The following is a 22,736-nucleotide window of genomic DNA, read 5'->3' on the forward strand; positions in this document are numbered from 1 at the left end:
TTGTTAGCAACTGAGGAGTAACACTAATCTAGGTGGCAACCAAAAAATAGGAATGGGAATAGCACTACCTGCTCAAACACTGATATTCAAGATATTTAACATCCTTTTTGCCAGGTCTATTCATTGTAAAAGCAACAAGGGTTATGATTTTATATTTTTAAGCAAATTTTTGCATTTGTTTCTCATTCATTCATGTTTCCAGAAGCCTATAAAATTTCAAAAAAAAAATTTAAAAAAAAAAACAAACCACCAAAACACCCATGTTCTGTTTTCCATCTCTATAGACCACAATGCTTTCAAACAATGACTGGTACTTTCTTCTGTAGCTTTCTGTGATTTTCATGCAGCGTTTTTTCAGGATAGAATGGAAGCCACCTTCTCACAATGAAATTATTCCCATACAGATCCATAGCTGAAAGTTCATGAGAACTGAACATGCACAAAAAAGGAATAAGAAATGTGAATACTCTTTGGGGTGCCGCAGAACACATTTCCAGATAAAATAATAGTCTGCATTTTTGCAGATCTTTCAATCTTCAAAGCATTGGACATGCATTCATCATCAGATATTAAATATCATATGTGTTATTTGACTAAGGTTCAGGTTCTGGCCATCACTGTCAGATGCTCAGTTCAGCATCTGCAGTTCCAGGGGTCATAAAAACTGTTGTGCATGACTGACAGACTCTGCAGTGCACCCAACTTTGACACATACATTGCCAGCAGCCCTCTTGGAAATCTCACTCCCTGGAAGACGGGTAGGATACGGAAAGAGTGAGTGGCACAAAGGCTGACTGCTACCATATATTAAGACCAGGTGGTCTTGATGGGTGGGCCACAGCCGCCTTATCTGCCCTCCCTCTGCATATCTGTACTTACTTTGAAGCTTTACTCTTACTCTTCTGAGTCCTTTATTAGAAGCTGAGGCTCAGCAGCACAGGGGATTAGCCTTTATTGTATCACTCATGGCCAGGCCTGTCTGAAGGTCCTTTTCTTCTGTAACAAGTGGTTATTGACAGCAGAATTCCTGTGGAGGATGACTCCCAGAATACATCTGTACCTGGCAATGAACACGGTGCCGTGACTCCTGAGCAAACCTGACAAAAGAGATAGCCCTGAAGCACTTGCAGAGAAGCTGCTAAGGTCCCAAAGGAGACTCAGGCAGGTTTCTATGGCCCTGCACCCAAGCAGTCAGCCCTCGCTCTAGTTCGGAGTCACCTCGATACAGCTCTGCCAGCTCAATGCCCATCTCACCATGACTACAGCAACCCATGGCCAGGGGATGCAGGGTATTGTCAAGCAAACAGTGCTTCAGAAATGAATGCACAAGAAAGATGTAAAGAAAGCAAGAATGTACTTTAAAATTTCATATTTAGCATCTGTTACACTGGCTGAGAGGAAAGCCTAAGTTTAACTGATTTGATCAAATTAAGCAATTCAAGCATCTTCTCCCTAATTTTAGGCCAAAGAAAATTGTAGCAGTCCAGAAGCAGATGATAAATCAAAAGAAGAAAAATAGAAATTAAAGCTCAGTTCTGGCCTTTCATCTTTATTACCCTTCTTTATGTGCATATGGTAGGTGTTCAATTCTTTCCAAGTCCGTATGATATTCCCTTGTGCTTCAGGAGCTGTAGAACTGTAGTTGTCTATAAAAAGGCAACCTAACAGTTTCCTGTGACTGAGAGTTGAATGTGTTATTTGTTACCAGCTGGTTCATGGATAGCTTGAGCCCATGTCTTGGCTTTATATGATCAAACTGACTTTAAACCACTTGCTCATGGGGTGCATTCATGTATAGAGAGAATTCTGTTGCAATATTTTATTTCTGATGCCATATGACTTTTTTTCCCTAAACCAATATTAAAACCAGAATCTATAATATGCCAAACACAGACTGCATTTTTTGGAAAGCTGATACCAAATGTAACAGTAAATGAACCCTTCTGGAAGGTTAAAGTTGCTTTCATATAAAATATTTTCTACCAGGAAATGGAAGTGGAATGTTGAACTAAGCATTTAACTTGAAAGAACTGTGCACAGACTCCAATGGTTGCATTATACTTTAAAATTAAAAAAGCAAAGGGTTTTTATGAGCATACATAGTTCTAGCTTCATAAAAAGGATATTATGGCGACAAGGCAAAATGAATCCCAGTATTCTGGATGCTCCTTTTAACTTTCTAAAAGCACCCTCCCTGTCCATTAAATATTCTAGGGTGAGCTTTCACAATATGGTAAAATTCATCTAACAGTTCTGCTCCCTCCATTTCCCCTGCATCCTTTCTTCCCTGACACGTAGGCCCATTCCTCTCCTTCCACTTTCTGATTTTCACATGGTTCCTCGATGAATGTAATTGGATTACTAAACCAACAGAAAGCTATCCTTGTTTTTATTTTGCTGATTTGGTTCCCTACCAGCTGGCAAGGTGAACCAGCTCTAGGGGTTATACAGAAATCAGAGCTGGTGCAGAAGCAATGGTTGAGAACAGCACTCGAGGTTTTCTTGGAAGACCTCAAACCCTTAAAGCACCTATTCTAAATAATGTGATTGCCTCTTAAAAATACGCTTCCTTCTTGAGATGGTGGACCTGTTGCAGTAGATTCTGCAAAAAAACTAATGGATGAAAGTAATCTTACCAGATTTGCCACTTACAGAGAAAACAAAGATTAATGGCAAACATACACAATGGGGTGGTTGCCCATTCTCAGGGGCAAACATTCTGCATGAGGGCAGTGACCTCATGACACATCTTTATAGAAAGCAAACAAAAAGTGTCTGTTTCCTGGGTACAATGTTTTGCTTTGGAAGGAAATAAAAAAATGCCAACATTATACAGCTTCCTTACACCTTGATTTTGATTCTGTGATCATTCAGGAAGGGAAGAAGCCATCCAAATGAGCTTGACACGCTGAGCTACTGCTGATTTGCCAGATTCCAGTGTCCTCAAGTGTGACACAACGTTATTTTTCAGTGTTATTTAAAAATCAGAAGTGATTTAATCTGGCTCTCTGCCATACCACTTTCTGGCATGTTGACACCGTGTAAATAATGCATAGCGCTGTGACCACACTACTTTCATGACACATGCTGGGAGAAACAGACAATGCCTGCTATTATTATCAGCCACATCTTAGATACCTTGGAAATTTTAAAAATTAACATCAAAATTGCTTCAAATATTTGCAGTCTCCATCTCCAAACTTCTTCATGACAGCTCAAAAGGAACCTGTGCACCCACTGTGATTAGAAACAGAGATTGCTGATTTATATCTCATATCCTTTAAAAGTCACCCTTCTAAGATTGTTTATAAATAACTATGTTAGCTGACACAAGAACACTGGCAAGACTTTTCTCTGTTGACTGAAAATGCCACCATTTTAGAAGAAACCTCAAAATATAGCAAAAAACCCAGTTCTAGACTGCAAATTTTGAAATAATTGGTATCAGACATTGCTCCCTGCTATCAGTGCACAGTCTACTTCTACTCTTCAATCATATCAAAAGGTAAACTTACCAATGCCATCACAGCATGCTCATCAAACCAAAGTGTAGTTGTGGTTTTCACTGGGGAACACTGTAAAGCAAAAAGAGCATATTTAATATGCTACCTTCTTCTTACATTAGAGTATTTTATTGTCTAAATATCATGCAGCCTTGGTCCTAATGAGGGCAGATAGCAATATGTGCTGCTTTTCCCAGGACATTTAACAAGATTGGAAGTTAACATCTGTATCACTGGGAACCAGCCACTGTTACACTTCAATCCTCTGACTACCGGAGAAAGAGCTGATTGCATTTTTACCTTTTTTGCAGTTTACAATAGTGGAAAAATTGCTCTTCCTCTTTTCCCTGGGCCTGTGTTGTCAGAGCAGGACCGTGGTGTGCATTCTTCCTGTGAAGACACACAGGAGTAACTATCAAGTCAGGAGAAGCAACAGAATGCAACAATGAAAAACAGAGAGCTAGAAGTTGGGCAGTTACAAGACGGAGGTTAGAAGTTGGAGTGGCTGTATTATTATGGAGAACTCACCTCAGTCTATGGCCATCACTAGTGAAATGCACCTAGAGAAATGTGCATTTGCCTACTGACTTTAGATTCCCAAGCCTGAAATAAAAGAATATCTGGCTCAAAACCACTGAACTGTGCAACTGGATCATTATTTCTCAGGGCAAAACAGATGTACGCATCAAAATGTCTTGCCCAAATAAATTCCTTTAGAAACTTTGGAACATAGCAAACATTAAAAAAAAAAAAAAAAAAAAAAAAAAAAAGGGAGGGGTTCTCCTTCCGCTCCTGTGAGACAGTCAGAGAACACAGAAATTTGGTTTCTTTCTGTTCAAGGATGAATTCATTGGACAACATTCTGTACTTGTCCACATTGTTCAAAATGATCAGTGTCTTGAGAGTCCCAAACCAAGACCAATTCTTTCTGTTTTCTCCATTAAGAAGACCAGGAATTCTGTGGTCTCTTTTCAAAGGAATTTCTTTGTCCAGAATCTTGCCTCAGAGATTTATTTTCACTATGTTATTTAGAACAGAAAAGAATACTGGAATGACTTCCTAATTTCTTTAGTAAATCTGTTCTTAATCTACTTTACTCCAAGCATTTTACAGACAGTTTCTTACATGATGTTCTACTCTGAAGTTCTGTAATTACACACACAGTGGTCAAACTTTCTCTTGACCAGAAAAGACTGGCAGTAATTGTAGCAAATTGAAAGGAAGAGTTTGGGGGAAAGAGTAGGATGGTTGAGAAGATAACTTAGTGCTTAAGATGTGACTTCAGTTCTAACAGCTTCTCTGGGTAATGGAGTTTCCCCTCACAGAGTAGCGACAAAGCCTGTCTTGTGGAAGTTTTTTACAGTTTTTGCTTTGCCTGGGGTTTAGATTTCACAAGGCTAACTAGATTGCCCTTGTCTAGGAAACCCCGGGGGTGAAGCCAGATGGTGTCTGTGTGCAAACTGCAAAGATTGAAAATGGGGAAAGGGTAGTGACTGAAAACCAGGGAATAAAAACCACTGAACTAGATGAGTGGGCAAAGTACAAGTTAACAAGAAGTTATGAAGTGGCATGACAAGGGTAATGAAGTGTGTTCTTCACAGGCAAAAATGTAAGTATTTTGAGGAGAATGTCAAATGTATTTGGGCCTTTTTTCTAAAGTCCATTCAAAGCTTCCTTCAACAAGGTATTTTTTCTTCCTCCTCAATGGATTCTTGTGACAATTCCTAACAGAATTTTCTAATTCCTAACTGAATTAGAAAATTCTGTTAGGAATTAGAAAATTCCTCTTAATTCTTGTTGCTAGGTATATACTTCTATATACAAGAATAAATTATTCCAAATGAGTCCAGTACTAGAAAAATAGCAAGTAAAAATAGCACAACTTGCACATTCTTACTAAGAGCTAGCTCAGCAGTCAGCATCACTGCCTGAATAGTCAACTATAAAAGCTCTTGTTTTGTGATAACCTGATTTGACTATTTCCTCTACCAAAATGTCCTATTTCAGTGACTTAAAACATACAGGTCAGACTCACATTTTGTGCAGCTGAAAGTGCATGCACACTGAAAGAGCAGATTCTAGGTTAATATGAGATACTGAGAGCAGCAATGAGGCTCTTTGGAGGAAATGGTGCACTCTTCCTGTGATCATGGTTTCTCAATGGTGGACAGGGAAGGAACACAGCAAATAGAGACTCCGATACATTTAAAGGCAAGTTTTCTGACGGTCAGCGTTTCCAGAGTTTTATCTGAATTCCATATTTACAAACTCGAGCATATGCGGTTCCACAGAAACATTCAAAAGAGAAGAGAGAGATGATCAGCACATGCATGAGCTGCTTCCTGTGTTGGTTGAGAAAGGTGTGCTGGGTGCCAGGCCAGGCTGGTAGGGCAGCAGTGACAGCTGTAGCACACAGCTGGAGATGCCATCACGGCTGTGGCAAGAAGCTGGGTGGAAGGGCAGAAAATGCACACATGTACCTGAGCCAAATCAGAGCCCAGGGCAATTCATTTCCTTGCTTCCAAGTTGTGCCATTTGTAGAGAAGTTTCGTGTGACACACAAAAATAGCATTCTTTTAATACACATCAATGACTATTATCCTATCTATATAGCATTTTGAAAATTTTCTGTGATAAGCAGTGCTAGATTTTTTTTTTTTTTTTTTTTTTTTTTTTTTTTTTTTTTTTTTAATTTTTTACTGTCAGCATTTTACTTCTAAAAAACATGCACAATTCCACACAGGTGTAATCTCCAGTTGATTGCTTACAGTTCCAGTGTTATACCCTTACTTATCTGTTCTCTTTGGCTAATGTGGCTTGATGATTTCACTCTGTGATTTTCCTTTTCAATCATATACATCAGATAATAGATATTCATACTTCCCTACGTCATGTGACACATTTTCATAATGCAGAGATAACATGGCAGACTTGCTTTTGAGAACTAGCCTTGATCAACTCTACAGCATATCTTAGAAATTAGCACTATTTTTTACAGTATAAATTAGGGAATGAAAGGTATTTATGGCTTTAAAATATTGAATTATGTGTTACAGCTGTAGAAACTCAGTAAGCAGTCTGAGGATTCATTTGTTATTTAAATCCAATTCTATTTCTGAAACAGCCTCTTTAAAACTGTATCTGCTTCATCTCTGTGCCAGGCTGGTCTCTCTGATATGACTGATGCTTTGGAAGACATTGCCCTGAAAGGAGACTACGCTTTCAGCAGAGCACTTGAAAGCCAGCGAACAGCCATCCATCTTCTCCTTTATGGCATGTGCTAGGATAAACAATGGGGAAATCAGACACTTACTCAGGCTGCACAGAAAAGTGGTGAACCAGAGGTTCACAGAAAGCTTGGTGAGGGTGCTAGGTTATGGTTTTGAAGGTGTTCAGTGGTCCAGATAAACGTGTACTTAGCTTTCTGTAAAAAGCTTAAGTATCTTTGCTTACTTCAGCTCAAGGTGACTGCTTTCAAACTCCTCAATACTGCAAGAGGCAACTACTTGAATGTTAAGATATGCTTAAAAATCTGAACCCAAACTTTTGATGAGCAGTAGTATCAGTCTGCCAGCTCAGTTCAGTCTTGAACTCTCCACTGTTGCCTGCCTACCCACTAGAAGTAGATCATTGCCACCCATCCGAACTCAGAAGTAGTGGATGGGAAATATCCCTCTTGGCCTGTATTTGAAGTTGTGACATAGAGGTAAAAAGCTAGCCAAGCCTTTATACCCTTATTATCCTAACCCTCCAGTCTTACCAGCCTTCATACCTCTAATTAAGCCTGCAAAAAATAAATACCTTACTGACAGTTTTTCCTCAGGCTTGGTATGAGTAATCTGACTACATCTGGAAAATTACTGTGAAAAAAAAGATGTTGTGAAACAATTTATCATTCCAAGAGATTTTTTTATTATTATTATTATTCTAAAGATACTAATATTTTAAATTAACAAAATTAAAAACATTCTAAGCTAGAGTCACTGTCTGAAACTAGAGGAATACCTACATACTCCAGTTACACTAAAGAATTTTTTTTAAGTTACTAGCAATATTTTTAAAAGGCAGAAAAATTGTGCTTTTAAGATAATACCCATGAAAGATCTAGCAAGTCCAAGTGCTTTCCTTTTCCATTCCAACCAAATAATACACTATTTGGGGTAGAAATTTGGCAGAAAACTCTCTTGTATTAATCCCTACATTGTGGCTGGACCGATTTCTTTATCCTTTTTTGATAGACGGATGTCTAGCTGAGCCCTGAATATCTTCAACAGTGCTGATTCAAAGCTTCATTTGGCAGCTGGTTTCCTTGGCTATGAGTTCTTATGTTTATAAACTTTTCCCAGATATATAACTCTAAATTTTTCCTCATAGTCCTTCAAGCCACCACTTGTTTGCTTGCTTGCTTTCTTAACCAATAAGAATAATAAAACATAGTCTCTTTTTCATTTTCTCTCTATTGCAGACAATAGGAGGTCACTTTAAACTTCCTGGAATTAACATGATTGAATTAATTTCAACATCATATCATGGGCGTTATTTTGCAAGCCTGCCATCAATTTTCTTACATAGCTCAAGATTTAGACAACTTTTTAAAGCAAGTATCTAAAACCAGTTACAGTACTTCAGCACATAACCATAAAAGACCATAAACAAGAGTAAAGTTTTCCCTTCTCATTATGTATATTGCCATGGATTATGTTGTATAAATTGTTATACTAGCTGATTATGTGGACCTTCCATCATTCTAGAAAGTATAAGAGTTTGCAGAGCTGAAAAAGATCAGTGCTGCAAAAAGGAATTATTCTGGTTGTTGAGACAACAGTTGGGGCCTGACTCTATAGAGTAAAGAAACTACATAGTACATCAGAATCAGTAATGTCACTGAATTGGGAGGCTGGTGTCTTTGTAACCACTCCAAGACGTTTAAGTAAAGATGAGGATGGAGAGATTTATTTTATAGATCATAAAGACAACTTGGAAAAAAGGACAGAAGGCTATGAACTGCCATTTTTGAAAAGGAGGTACTTATAGGAGTTGATGGGCGGGGGGTGGTCTAAAACTGGCTAAAATGCTTTGGGAAGCTGTTTCTACATTGGAAAACTACAGCAGACAGTTAGTCATGCAGCCCCAAGCTGCGTCACTCAGTTCATGGCTGAGGACCCTGAGATAAAGGAGGCTGAACTGCAACCTGAATGCAGAAAATGGTAAAGTGAGCTAAGTCCCATCTTTCCTCCAAACAATTCCTACCCACTAACAATTTCTTCCTTGGTATGTGCAGAGTTTTGTACATTCCCTCCCAAGGTACCCAGTTATGGTCCTTGGCACAATATAGTACATCTTTTCCAGCTAAATTCTACAGGGTGCATTAGAACACAGAGATTCTTTGGTAGACTTAGCCCTGGGTTGGATTTTCACAAGATGATCATTAAATCAAAAGTACTGAGCACCTGATAGCTTCTGCAAATTCCTCTAAGTTTATCCTGTCTTTGAACAACTGACTGCAAGAGATTGGTCATTGCAGCTTCGTGGTTCAGAAAACAGGATGCATGGACACACAGAAAGGTGGATAAGGATTGTACAATTCTGGGAGTCTTTTCTACTAACAGGATGAGCACTTGGTTCAGACTGTGTTTGCTCAAGTTTCCGGACACATCACATTCCCATCAAACATGCTCATATGACTAGTGGGAGCTGTACCAGAATGTGTCCCATGCAGTCACTAGTCTAATTTGTTAAGGCATTCTCACACTACTAAACTGGCATGCATCTTTCTAGTTACCATGTAATTGTTTACATTTTGTCAGTAGTTACACAGCACCAAATGTGCCAAGACCATTCAAAAGTTTTTGACCATTTTCTCTAGTTCAGTTCCAACCATGAAAAGTAATTCAACCAATTCCAATTATAAAAGAACTGCTTCATCTGGAAATTCATCTCTTGTAGTGACAATTAAATAAGTTGTTTTAGAGTAGGAGTGTTATGACCACTGAATAGAAAACTCACACTTGCCTCAGAGCTGACCTTTCCCAGGTAGCTTTTAGCCACTATTACATTTCCTCTGAGCTCTGAACCCTTTAACTTCTGCACATGCATCAGGAGCAGTGTGTTCAAGGAACACTTAGTTCTTCTTTTCACTATAGGACTGTCACTTTTAAGATGTGAAAAAATGTGGGTTCTTTTTTTAAATAAAGGAAGTGTGAGTAATCCTGTGAAGCCACGAAGACCAAACTCTGCATACACATTTGTTCCAACACCTCACATTATTTTAGGTTTTGAAGTTCTGATGTCCAAAATAACATTACTAAAATTGCAGGGCTTTTATGCTATCAAGTCCATCTAGGAAAATTATTTTCCTGAAATTGAGGATAAAATTTCCCAAATTAGAATACTGTACTTGCAAGTTTTCTTATTGTACCTCAATCTGTCTACTTGATAATTTGCTGCTAAGCACTACTACTGCATACAAACCACCCAGCAATATTGCTCCTCTGTTGAAGAGCCACTAGATACCACCTGACTTTGAGAAAAGTTTGGACTTGCTGGAATACCTGGTTTTGCATTTAGATTTGTGTCTCCCACTAGATCATAACTGGAGGATGCTGTAGGATGCCACATACTTAAATGTCCACCTGGAACATGTAACTGCAGGCTTTAAGGGAAGTAGACAGACAAGCCTGCTCTCTGATGGAACTCAGGTAGAGCTGCACTGATGTGCAGTCTAGAGAAAAGCCACTTTGAGGTCACTCCTGCATGAAATATTTGCATGGCCGTTAGGACAGCAGGAAACCTCGTGTTCCTGAGCTGCTGCCTGTAATCATTCAGGTCCTATCTGGTTCAACCAGCTCCAGAAGACTGAAGCACAGACCATAATAAGCTCAATGAGAAGTTGAGCACGGCAACCTTGAGGAAGCAACTAAGGACAATGTGTATGTGGCCAAACCTCTGGCCATACAAGCTATCCACCTGAGCCTTGCAAAGCAACAAGGTACCCCACCACACACCTTAGAAAGCCAACAGCTGTATGGGACACCCAGGATCAGTCAGCAGGAGATGATAATCAGCTCACCACGGCACATAGACACATGTAGTTACTGAACCTGTCAGGCCCTTGGACAGTCTGGCAGTATCAATTTCAGAGGCAGACATGGGTGCTAGTACAACCTGCTGTTCCTCACCTCCTGACCAGAACACCTTGCTGGAAGGCTTAAAGTGCTCTCAGGATGGGATAACTAACCTTCAAGTCCTACTGAATCATATACAGACTGTAAACAGACTCACTCCTACTTCCATATCGCGTTTAAGGGCAGTGATGCTTTTGAGGCTAGAATCCCTTATCAAAAAAAGGGAATACTGTCAATGCTCTTTTGAGGTTCAGAAACTCTGGATCTTGCCATCTTTAGACCAAACCAAACCAGTTAAAAATTATGACATTTCAGGCAGAGCAGTTTTCTTACATATGATTTGAGGACAACAGAACATATATTCTTAGATGGGTGAAAGGAGAAAAATCAGGCTAATTAATTAATTGCCTGAATGCTTCTTAGTACAGCTCAGGAGAGTCAAGTTCTAATTTGAATGAGGCGTCAGGGAAACTAAAAGCCTTGTTAATACAAATACCTACACAAAGTCACTAATGTAAATGAAATTTATTCTAACCCAAGTCTGGCCACTTAAGTCTATGGCAGAACTTCCACTGACAAATATGGAAGCAGGCTGAGACCTCACAGAAGCTTCTTTAAAAGAAATTCTAAACTTTCACCTCATCTCTTTAAAGCATTTTTGCAAGCACATGAACCTCAAAGGTTTTATATAGCTGGTAAACTAAAACATATGAGGAAGAAATAATTTGTTTTAAGCCACAGAAGAAATCTGTATCCAAGCTAAAAATTGGACTCAGTAGTGATATCCTGTTCTTCTCACTGAGCTTTCAAGATCACAGGGCAGAAACGTTGGTGTCCATGAGTTAAAGCTATTTCCCTTCTTCATGAAGAAAAGTGACCATTATGACACTTTTAGCTCTACAGTTTTCCTTATTACAAAATGGAAGATAATCCTTATTTTAAAGCATCCATTCCAGTTTAGTTAGGCTGAGTTTTAAGTGTTTAATGCACTTTAAGTAGAGGCCATAGAAACTGTAAAAAGCCTAGCATGTTTAATCAGATCCTTTCAGCTGTAATGTTCAAATACTTATAAGAAAAAATAATCCATAGACATGACAGAAGCTCAGAGAAAACACTTCAAGCTTCATTACTATTTTGTACTACAGAAATCAGAAAGATGAATTCTTCTCCTTGAAATGCTTAATAGTCTCTCTGAAAATAAAACAAAGTGTGTATAACTACAGAGATGATTTTCAAAATGTGACCTCTGATAAATGTTGGTTCTTTGGAAAAATCATGAAATTGTATACAAAATCATAATGAAGAAGGAAGAAGGAAGAAGGAAGAAGGAAGAAGGAAGAAGGAAGAAGGAAGAAAAAAAAAAGAAAAACAAAAAAAAAAAGAAAAAAACGAAAAAAGAAAAAATTAAGAAAAAAGGGAGGGAAGAAAAAAATTAAAAAGAAAAGAAAAAAGGAAAAAGAAAAAGGGGGAAAAAAAGGAAAAAGAAAAAAAGAAAAACAACAACCCCCCAAAAAAGCCAAAAAACAAGAACAGCAGAAATTAGACAGTGAAAAACTGGCATTGAGGCAGATTTCAGAAAATATATTTTCTTTTTATTTTCCAGTGTTACATTCCAAGATATTTTTAATTTGCAGATATTGAAAACAGATTCCTATACAATTCTTAATAAGTTACAGTAGCCACCAGAGTTAGTGGTTCCTAACATGTGGCAAAAAATATAATACTTCTAACTCAAGCCATGTCATGCTGGTATTTTAGCAGCATTCCTCACGCTATTGTTACAATTCCACTAGTTTCATGGCATTTGATTCTTTCTGAATGTAAGAACAGATTATTTCCCTTTCTGATATTAACAGTGAGCAGTATATTCATAATAAACATGGTACATTTCATTGTACTGTCTCAAGATACTTTGATCCTTACCTCTGATTTGGAGATGGAGAAATTTCAACTCAGAATAATGAGGTGGCTCTCTGGAATCGGCCAACAGTAAGGTCACTGTAGGGCCTAGAATGGAAAAAAAAACCAAAAGCAGAACTTCACAAACTTTATAAAGCCTACCTGGTGTAATACAGAGAAGACTTACAATTCTCATCACCCTGCCATGATTTGCTCCAAGCGATGCTGCCCACATGCCTCTCCAGGGCAACATTACCTCCTCACCCTGAAGTTGGGGTCTCAACCCAACAGACACAGACAGACACCCGAGTGCACAGCTGTACAATCCTCTCGGAGGTGACAGCCTCATGGGGTGTCCTGAGTGTCCCCCACAGAGGCTAGGGAGAAGGAAAAGCCAAGGCTGTGATCCTCCCACATGAGGCTCTGCTGTTGGAGAAGAAGAGGTGCAGCAGTGCTCAATCAGATGTGGGCACGCCCACACCAGAGCCATGACCCACCGTGTCTGACTTGTGGCACATGCCAGTCCTTACCCCCAGGATGTGCATCACATTCAGATGCTAGGAATCCACTTGCTTTGGGGCAGCATGTTGAGTCTTATTAAAAAAAAAAGTATAAAATACATTACTCCTCTGTGATACATTCATAATTATTTATTGAAACATACTGTTTATACAAAACAGGTTGAAATAAATCATGTTAACAAAACCTATTTGATTTCACAAGCAACTTATATCCAATATCGAATATTTTAAAACTCATTAAAGATGAGTTTTAAATTAATTAACTAGAATATTAAGACAAAAGACTGTAAAAGAGACGAACTATTCATTGAACGGCAACAGAAAGATATTCTAAAAGACATCTTGGAAAGCTTGCTGTAAAGCTAAATCAATGTTTTTATCAGGAATCATCCCTAGTTATCTCTAGAATCATCCCAAGTACTACCAAACAAAGTAGAGTTACGTGGAAAAGTTCAAAACCAGAAGTCCTGTCATTAACACAGAAATATCTCAGAAACTGCCACAAACTCCTAATAAGGTCCTGTTTACAAAACTGGATGGATTTTCTGTTCAAAGTGGCTAGTTACACATTTCCCCAAAAATTTAGTTTGGGGATGACCATGCACAATTATGAAACTAGATGAAAAAGATAGGGATAGGTGAAAGATGAAATCTGGAAAAGACTAATAATAATGTTTCAATATCAATATTCTATTTATACACCCACAAAAAAACCCTCAAGTTTTTAATTGAATTTCAACCTGAATTTGTTTCTTTGGCTTTTTTCAACGGTATCACTTTTGCTTACATTCTGTGAGGTTAGTGATATGAAAAAACAAATTACACGCGACCAACAGCAGGGCAAGGCCCATTCCAGGGTTGACTATCTGTCTCCTGCAAAAAATACAACACAACAGTGGCTAGCAAAGTATTACTGACTTAGCTGATGCAAATACTGCAGGCAAGTTAGACATTTTGGAAATACCTTCTTTCTTTGCAACAGTTATTAATGCACTTCAGATGAAAGTTTTATTGTTCTTAAGCAGGACAGGAGTTCCTGAAGATAATGACATATACCTGGAATGAAAGTTGTCAGTTTTATTTATATGAAAGACATTTTTAAATTGAAGTGTAAGATTTAAAATTCAACATTTTATTAAGACGATCTGATATTTGCCAAACTTCACCACCAAAGTCACAAATGCAATAACTTGGCAGTTCTTTTTCACGTATTATCAAGGAAATTTACAGAAATGAAGCTAAGCCTAAACTAAGGGTGCCTGTTGCTCTGCCAAAAACACAGATGTCCAAGCCCAGCGTGTTTCTTTTCTTTCAAGGGTGTCAGCAGTATATTTAGAACCTGGGTGAAAATAGGGGAGGTTGGACGAAAAGACCCATATAACATATTGCAGGTCTGATAGTCCCACTTTTGTGCCACACCTGGGTTTATGGCCTGGTCATTTCATGGTTCCTTTTGAAGAGTTTTGACAGAAAATTGCTTGTCTACCTAAAGTTCAAAACCGGCTTTAGTTAGGATACACTAGATGCACAGACAAATATGATATTATTTGCCCAAAAGAAAGTGATGGGTTTTTGTTTTTTTTTTTGTTTGTTTGTTTTTAAGTCATGAAAAGCAGATGAAGCCGCAAATGACAGAGGAAATAATTGTACATACAATAAATGTGAACATCTCTGTTGCATATATTCAGCCTAATTGAAATACAGAGTTACTCTGTAAGAGATCAGGTGAGGCCTCAGACACACACAGAGTTAAAAACAGTGGTGCTGTTGAGGTACTAAAAGATGACATATTGCTTCTGACCGCAGAGAGCAAATTACAATTAAGTACACATCTTTCTGGGAAGTTTGCCAAGGAAAAACCAGGGAGAGGTGGCCATTACTGCTGCTTTGCTTAAGCTAGGGAAAAATGGAGATGTAGTTGCTCTAACTCTTACCAAATGAGCAATTGTATTCAGAGAACAAAGCAAATCAGTGCTAACGAGACAAATCAGGAAACCAGCCCCGAGAATGAGTCCAAAGCGCAAAAGTAGAAATGCTTCAGCTTTCTCTGTGTTATCAGCTTAGCACTGGAACAACTGCTGGCTGTTGCTGTGGCATGGTGTTTTTGCACAAAACAAGCTTCACAGACTTAAAGACAGAAAAGCATAAACAAAAAGTACAGATGTGGCATTATAGTAGAAGAAACGAGGGAGACTGAAGAAGCAAAAACAAAGTTTGAACAGCACTTTTACTTTTGATAACAGGGGTAACAAGAAGAACTGAAACCATGGAGACAGAGTGATAATAGCAGAACACCATCAAGAATATTCATATAGAGCTGAATTTCCTCAGCAGGTAAAGGAAAAAGACAGGTAACTACACTGGCCACAGTGACGATAATGTGTAAAGGATGAAAAGCATCCCAACCTACCACTCCGCTTAGTGAACCTGAGATTTCGTCTACTAGAGGACCCAAACTGACAGAAAGAACACTGCCAATCACAGGAAGATGTCATGTCCTACATTATTTCAGCACTTGTTTGTTTCCTTACAGAGAAACTGTCTGATTCAGCAAGAAACAGGCCATTCTGACTTTTCAGTCAAGGTAGCCTTAGAAATTCTCTACAGATCTTTACTGGTAATACATGGTACTAATACTTCTATACTTAAGATTCAGAGGAGTGACTGTCTCCTGCAGCCTGAGCGTGGTCTGTAGCATTAGCATGTTCCTGCCATATTCTAATTGTGATGGCATCAAAGCAGAGGGGGACAATTCAGCACCAATCTCTCATGTACCATGGCAAGCAACTTACCTCCTCAAATGCATCTTCAAATGACTGGGTAGTTTTGTTCTGAGTCCAATGTTAGCTCCAGTTCCCCTGTCTATCATCCCTGTTGTTACAAGATCTCTTTTCTATTATTTCTCATTATAATTTCAGTGTGAAAAGTCATCATTAAACAGCATAAGTTAGACTATCCTCTGCAAGATTCCTGAGTATATCTCTGTGTCTGGATGAAATAGCCTTTCCTTCTTTTTCTTTTTCTTTAATGTGTGAGAAAAATCCCTTTTGGTGGGAAAAGAAAATAGTAGGACTTTCCTCTTGCATGATTTCCTGAGATCCTCAGTAAGCAAAGATCATTTATATTACTGTCTCTCACCAACTCTCAGCCTCTCATAAGGCTGGGCATCCAAGCTGTACCTAACTACAGATAATCCAAAAATAATTTCACAAGGAACAAAACCAATACAGATGGAAAAGTCCAATTTGAAGCCTCAATTTCTATATAAGTTCTCCTTTGTCATTTTTGCCATGATAAGTTGGACTCATGGGTCTTCTCTTGAGAGATTTCCCTTTCCAGTGTCACCAAAACAGGGAGCCAGTGTTCCACAGGTGTCTCTGGTGCAAAGAAAGCAATGTCATAGGCATGCTACAGAAGCCAAATTCATTCATTAGTTCAAGGTCTCCTTATAACTCAAATATTGTTTCATAATGAATAAAAGTTTGGGAACCAAAATTTACTTAACAGCATAAACCAATATTTCCATGTGGTTTCTATAAACTCTCAATCCAGGATCAACATTCAAAGGCTTAATTGCTCAAAAGGCAACATCACCAACCTGTCACTCTGGATGACCTGTATTAACACTGGGTGTCAAATCACCCACAAAAACAATACCACAGTGAAAAAATAATCAATCTTGACCTCAGTGCACATTTGTCTGAGTAATGTTATCAGAAATTTGAAACATCTCATAAATAAAGAAGGTGTTAAAATCATTTGGAAGTACACGAGGAAGCAAGTGTTTCGCTGCTCTTTGGCAGCAACCTTTTCCATGAGTCCTTTCCCAGTCTGACCATGCACAAAGCTGTAAGACTGAAGCACAAACTGACTAAAATATGCATGGGCACATGCACACACATTTCTAAGCATGTGCAAAGGAACGAATGGACTTAGGGAAGATTTTAAGAAAGCTTTTCTGCAGGGCAAGCTTAAGGAAGTCAGGGACAACTGCTCTTGGTAAACTGATCTGAGATTAAGAAAAAAAAGGAAATGGTTGCCTTTGATGAAGGAGTTCAGAATAGGTACAGCTGCATTGAGCAGGAAAGGGAACTTTGTAATAGAAACACTCTGATGTGGCATTTACCCCAAAATACCAGTGAGTAAAAATAAATACACATCCACAGAGCTTAGGCTATTCGGGTGCTGTTTTAATCACTTTAGAGCATCACAATATCTGGAATGTACTGGAAGTTAAGTTTCCAGTGATTATTTAGGATTGGTGCAACCAATTACTGGACATTTGTGTCCTTCAGGTAGTTGCATGTGATGTGAATCGATTACAGCATCTGTGAGCACAAAGTTCTGCAGTAGTAACAGGTTAGTTAAGGAAATTTAGTGCACAGAGCCAGGACCTATATCACAAACATTCCTTGTTGGGTTCATCTCTTCCTCTTATGGAGATTGTTTGTAAGGACTGCTACTGTCCTAAAGTCCCACAAACTGAAGTCCTCTTGTTCTCACTCATTTGGGCTACTTTTTTCCAGTCCGGTACAGCTGTCAGTCAGGGTGGGATCTCTTTGAGAGCAACAAATGAGCCAGATGCATAGTTCAACGGCCAGACACTTCAAGTCATAACAAGCTAGTGAAGCAAGCTAATTTTGCTTGCAAAAGAATTAACCTTTAGTAGCCACCAATACAACTTTTTGCCCTGCATAGCCCTTTAACCAGCTGCAGCTCCATTGACATCATATTTTGGAAAGATTACTAGGGGCACGTCTGGTTATAGCAAACTTAGAGATCTTCCTAGACCAGCTAGCACTTATTAGGACATGAATGAACTTAAACCATTTGATGAAGAATGAACTTAAGTTACCACACTGTAGGCATTCATATGGGGTAAACCTTGTCATTCAAACCATAAATTCTGCAAGGCATTTTTGCCTGTGTCTAATTTTTATCATATGTTTATCATGTGTAAATATAAGCAGTATAATTCAAATTCGTATTAGTAACTTATGATGTAAGAACCAATGGAGAACATGAACAGAATTGCATCTATCCATATATATTTACATATACACTTCTGATATTTAGTCCTGGGTTTAGAGACAGTGATGAAATTGTTAGTACTTTGTATTTTTCTATCTTCTTCACTTATGTAGAATTGAGGAAAGTCAACAGCCCAGCTGCACTCATAGACCCACTTAAAATATGTTCTGCATTAATCACTAGGATTACAAACCTAAATCAGGCTAAATAGATGTGATTACTTTTTTTTTCGATGGAAGTGTGCAGTGCTACCTTACAAATTTGTGATACTCCTGTACATTAAAAATCAAAAATTAATCTGCTGATCTAGAGACAAAGGATCAAATCTATCTTAATCAGCTATGGCACTCCCTATACAGCAAAACAGTAGAAGCTATTAAGATTCCAACCAGCTAAGTACAGGCAAACTCACTTGATTTCATTTCAAAAGGTTCAAAGTCTAAGTAAGGAATGAAATTATATTTTATTCTGCATAATATTTAAAGAAAGACAGTACAAGGAAGCTGCATAGGTTGCAATGATGAGAGGGAGAAGAGAAAAAAAATCTCAAAAAAATAATACTGTATTAAACAAACCACTTCAAGTTTTCAGTAATTGTAGTCTACCTTTGAAGAAGAGGGAGAACAGCAAGTATTGTAGGTTCTCAGTCAAGTTGTTTAGGTGGGGAATCCAAACCAGTTGCATTTTTTAGCAATTATAACCATAGAAAAGATTCACAAAGGCAATTGATGTCTAAAAGTAGTAAAAAGGCCAACAAAGGAAAGAGAGAGAGATAACTTTAGGAGCTGCCTACCTCCAAAAAATTAGGGTGTTGGCCCCTGTATACTGGGACTGTGCCTCAGCCACTGCAAGTAATGGTCCTGCTGTTTCGCAAAGCACAGCATCACCTTGCCCCTCTTACAGCAGCAAGAAGTCTCCCTACAGATAGACTGCAGTATCAGCCTCATGTGATGTCTTATATTTTAAATTTTTCTAGTCTGCTAAATAGTGAGTGGGTCCTGATGTGTTTCTCCTGGATTACAATGGCAATAACATAAAAAAGTGATAACATGCTCGCTTATAGCTAGGACGCTCAACACCCTTCAAACGTAAACTGAATAAAAAGAACAAATAAGGTTGACTTATTTCCTTTAATGTAACTGTGGATCAGAAGCATGGTTAGCAACTCTTCTAACAACAACAGCAGCAACTTTTTTTTTCATCCTATAGAGAACTGTAAGGACGGCCTCCCTGACACCAAACTGGAAATTCTAATGAGCAATTTCACTATGGAGCAGCTGACAGGTGGAATCAAACCATGATTCATGTGTAAGGGGGTATGATTACCAAAAGCATACCTGAGCAAAAAGGGGGAGCCAATCCAACCAGACTTCACACTGTGCCAGCAGAAATAATAAGTATATGGCCCTTGACACGGGAGGAGGAGGGGTGTTCTCCCTCCTTCTGTCACACACCAGCACAGCTTTGATAACAGAACTGTGGGTATCTATCTTACCCATGGTTACACAAAAGAGAATTTGTCTCTGCCTTTCCTCCTGACCACATTCTACAAAGTCTACCATAATGGATTCTCACCCTGGAAATTATCAATGAGTGCAGATGCAGTCACCCTCTTTCTGCAAGTAGGCTGGACAAGTTCCTATGCAGCAATTGAACAGGTAGGCCCTTAAACATTTTTCTTGTATGGAAAAGGAAAGAATCCAGCAGAAAAAGATCCCAAACATCTCATGGAATTGCAATTCCTCTCCCATCTTAGCAACACCAATTCTCCTCATCAGTGCCACAAGCAATATCTACCTTTGCATTTTTACTTCACCTATAAGCCCAGAAATTTCTCATGAATGCAGGGCTGGTCTTCTAAATACTCACCCAAAGTAAAGCTCAAACACAACACAAAAGCTCATCTGGCGGCTCTGCTGTTCCCAGTACTGGTGCCACCCAGAGAAGGCAAAAAGATGAACAAAACAATTGTGCAGGAAAAGCTTCAAGAAAATACCTAGCTTGCCAGTTCCCCTTACAAACAAAAAATAGCTATCAAAGGTGAAACCTGCTTTGTACAATGCACAAAAAGAAACACTTTAGTAAGGACATGCGCTGCAGAGTAGCAGGAGCAGAAATTCCCATCAACACTGTGAACTGGCTAAAATCACTGATGAAAAAGGAAAACAATCTTCTAGGGAAAGCAGAACAGCAAACAAACCTAACATGGTTAAAGCTAAAGTGAAGAGAAATAACACTTCCTATCAATGCAACACACTTGTAGCTGAGGGGAGCAGCAGAGAAGGGAAACCACGCTGATACCACATCCACAGAAAATTCTGATCCTGAGAACAAATCTGCCGCGTACCACAGACATAATAAATGTCATCTGCACCATGTGCTGCTGCCAGAGATACTGATGGTCTCAGCAAGTTTCTGGATTTGATGTATCAGGAATTGAGTTGCCATTGACCCACATGGAAAGGACAAACCTGAAAGGAGGGATTAGGATTGGCACAGGCAACTTGGGCTAAATTTGTACAATGCTAAAAATCAGGCTGACATTTTTGTTTATGTTTCCCCTCTCCCCGCCCTCCTGAGCACTCGTTATTAAAGAGTGAAGAACAATGTCAGATCTCACACAGAGTCAGCACGGCATGACACAGGAAGTCTGCACTAAAGCGATTTTATGGATATATGATTTCAAATGACATCAAAACTTCCCCATGACTGCAGCCCTTCTGCTTCCAAGAGTTTCCCAAATTTTGGGGGTTATTGACATTTACCTAAGGACTTCTATTTTTAAATAACTAGAAAATCAAAGTGTTCTGGGTCTGTCACAAACAGACAATCATAGTCTAATATGGGACATTGCTCTGTTGGATACCCAGGCAGCCTGGAATCAGAAAAGCCCTGCAGCTGAGGCTGGAGCAACAAGAGGGATTTTGCATTTCTGTTATCTCCTATGCAGTCAGCTCCTGGCCACAGAAAACATGCAGTGGGTGCTTTAATTGGGGATTTAATTTGAAGAGATTTTAGCAACACAAAATCTCTGTAGTGAGGGATCTTCCCTGTCACCTCCCGCAGGAAACAAATGTTTGGAGCTATATGTCTCATGTCATATTAGCAGAGTGATTTGGCTGTCGCTTGCAAGGATATTTAGGGGACTTATCAGATTGTAAAATACTGAAATGTGATGACTATACAGCAAGTATAGTGATTAGTGATCTGTGGCTTGCCACACAGAAACTCTGAGTCACGAAAGCAGGGCCTGCTGGCCAGTGAGCCCTGTGTGCCCGTGTCCAGCCCGAGATAAAACGATCTGCCACAGTAGAGCTGGGCTGCAGCACTGCTGCACCTTCACTTTTGGTGAGGCACACCAGCCAGAAGCTGTTTATCCCATTCAAGTGTATTAACTTAGTGCTTATGCGATGCAGGCTCTTTCATAAATAGTTCAATAACGGGTTTTGGCAATGGTTTCATATTACAAGGCTTCTTTTAATATCCCCTGCTGCCTTTTTCAGGCCCTATCCACCCATTCCTTACAACTATTAATAAAGTATCCCTTCCTCCAGCTGTCAGACCAGGCTTTACAGTCTGTTTTTAAGTTATTGTTGCGCTTCTAACAATTAAGACTTCACAGTTTATGCTGCTTCCCCCCCTCCCCCCTTAATCCAAATTGCATTTTTAAAGGAGCTATATCAGCTGACATCTTGTCCTAAAAATAGGCAATCAAAAAGCTAGAACCTAATGAAATGCTTCCAGGACTTTTTTTTTTTTTTTTTTTTTTTTTTTACTTCAACTCCAGTGTTTCTCGTAAATGCAGTTACTTCAGCAACACAAACTGTACTTCTCTGTATTAACAGGAAAGAATTTGAAGGGAAAGTGAATCCTAAGCCAAGTATCCTGACAGCAACCGTACTCAAGTTGTCCTTTTAGAAGGCATGTCCTCTTGCTACCCCTGCATTGGGTAGATTCACCCACACAACAGACAGAGATATGTAATAATGGGTTATTTATGCTTAATAATACATATACACTATAACTGTTACACCTATTCCACCTATGGTACAGTCAGCACTGATCTCACCACCGTCTTACCAAGAGACCACATCTAAATCTTAGGTAAAACTCTAGGGCAATTAGGAGGTTAGGGAAGAGAAATGGAGAGACAGAGTGATGTCACTGCTCAGCTTTACTTCCTTCTGCCTGGACCACGGCCAGGTCCACATTCCAGTTTCCAGGACAGCAGTACCCAAATCCTGTCACCTCGATTCAGAAAACCTAAGATCAGACACTGAGACAATGAAAAGTGAACAAGGATTTTGATTGCACCATTTTTTCCTCTTTTGTGTTTCCTTGCCATGTTGACAAACCACACAAACAACTGAGTTTCCCTTCTCCAAAACTTCTCCAGTTTGGACCCTTAAAAATGGGGGTGCTCAGACAATCAGTTTGAATATTTTGGCCTGTATCCCAGTAGGGAGTGAATCTAGTCATGTAAACAACAACCTTCAAACTCCACAAGTATGAAGCATTAGAACAATAAAACTGCAAAAGGCAATATGGAAACAAAAAACAGTACAACACAGAAACTAAGATCGTGCAGCTTTCACTTATCTATTTAAATTGTAATTGATCCTACTTGGTTTGCTAGTCCCTGCCATGAACCAACACCC

General features: G+C 39.0%; 1 long non-coding RNA gene across 3 annotated transcripts in view; it reads right to left on the reverse strand.

Annotated features, from left to right (window-relative positions):
* Window positions 1–884: 884 nt before the first annotated feature.
* LOC120750704 (uncharacterized) overlaps window positions 885–22,736 on the reverse strand; it is a 44,489-nt gene continuing 22,637 nt past the window's right edge. For 2 of the 3 annotated variants that reach the window (XR_005700112.1, XR_005700110.1), the window contains 4 exons: window positions 12,551–12,634; window positions 3,804–3,893; window positions 3,516–3,575; window positions 885–1,097 (listed from right to left, as the gene is read on the reverse strand). This is a non-coding gene — a long non-coding RNA (uncharacterized LOC120750704). Of the gene's footprint in view, window positions 1,098–3,515; window positions 3,576–3,803; window positions 3,894–12,550; window positions 12,635–13,355; window positions 13,921–14,011; window positions 14,104–22,736 lie in introns of those variants that run through there. The other variant, XR_005700111.1, reaches the window with a different exon arrangement.

The sequence above is a fragment of the Hirundo rustica genome, chromosome 3 (assembly GCF_015227805.2).
Source record: "Hirundo rustica isolate bHirRus1 chromosome 3, bHirRus1.pri.v3, whole genome shotgun sequence".
NCBI lineage: Eukaryota > Metazoa > Chordata > Aves > Passeriformes > Hirundinidae > Hirundo > Hirundo rustica.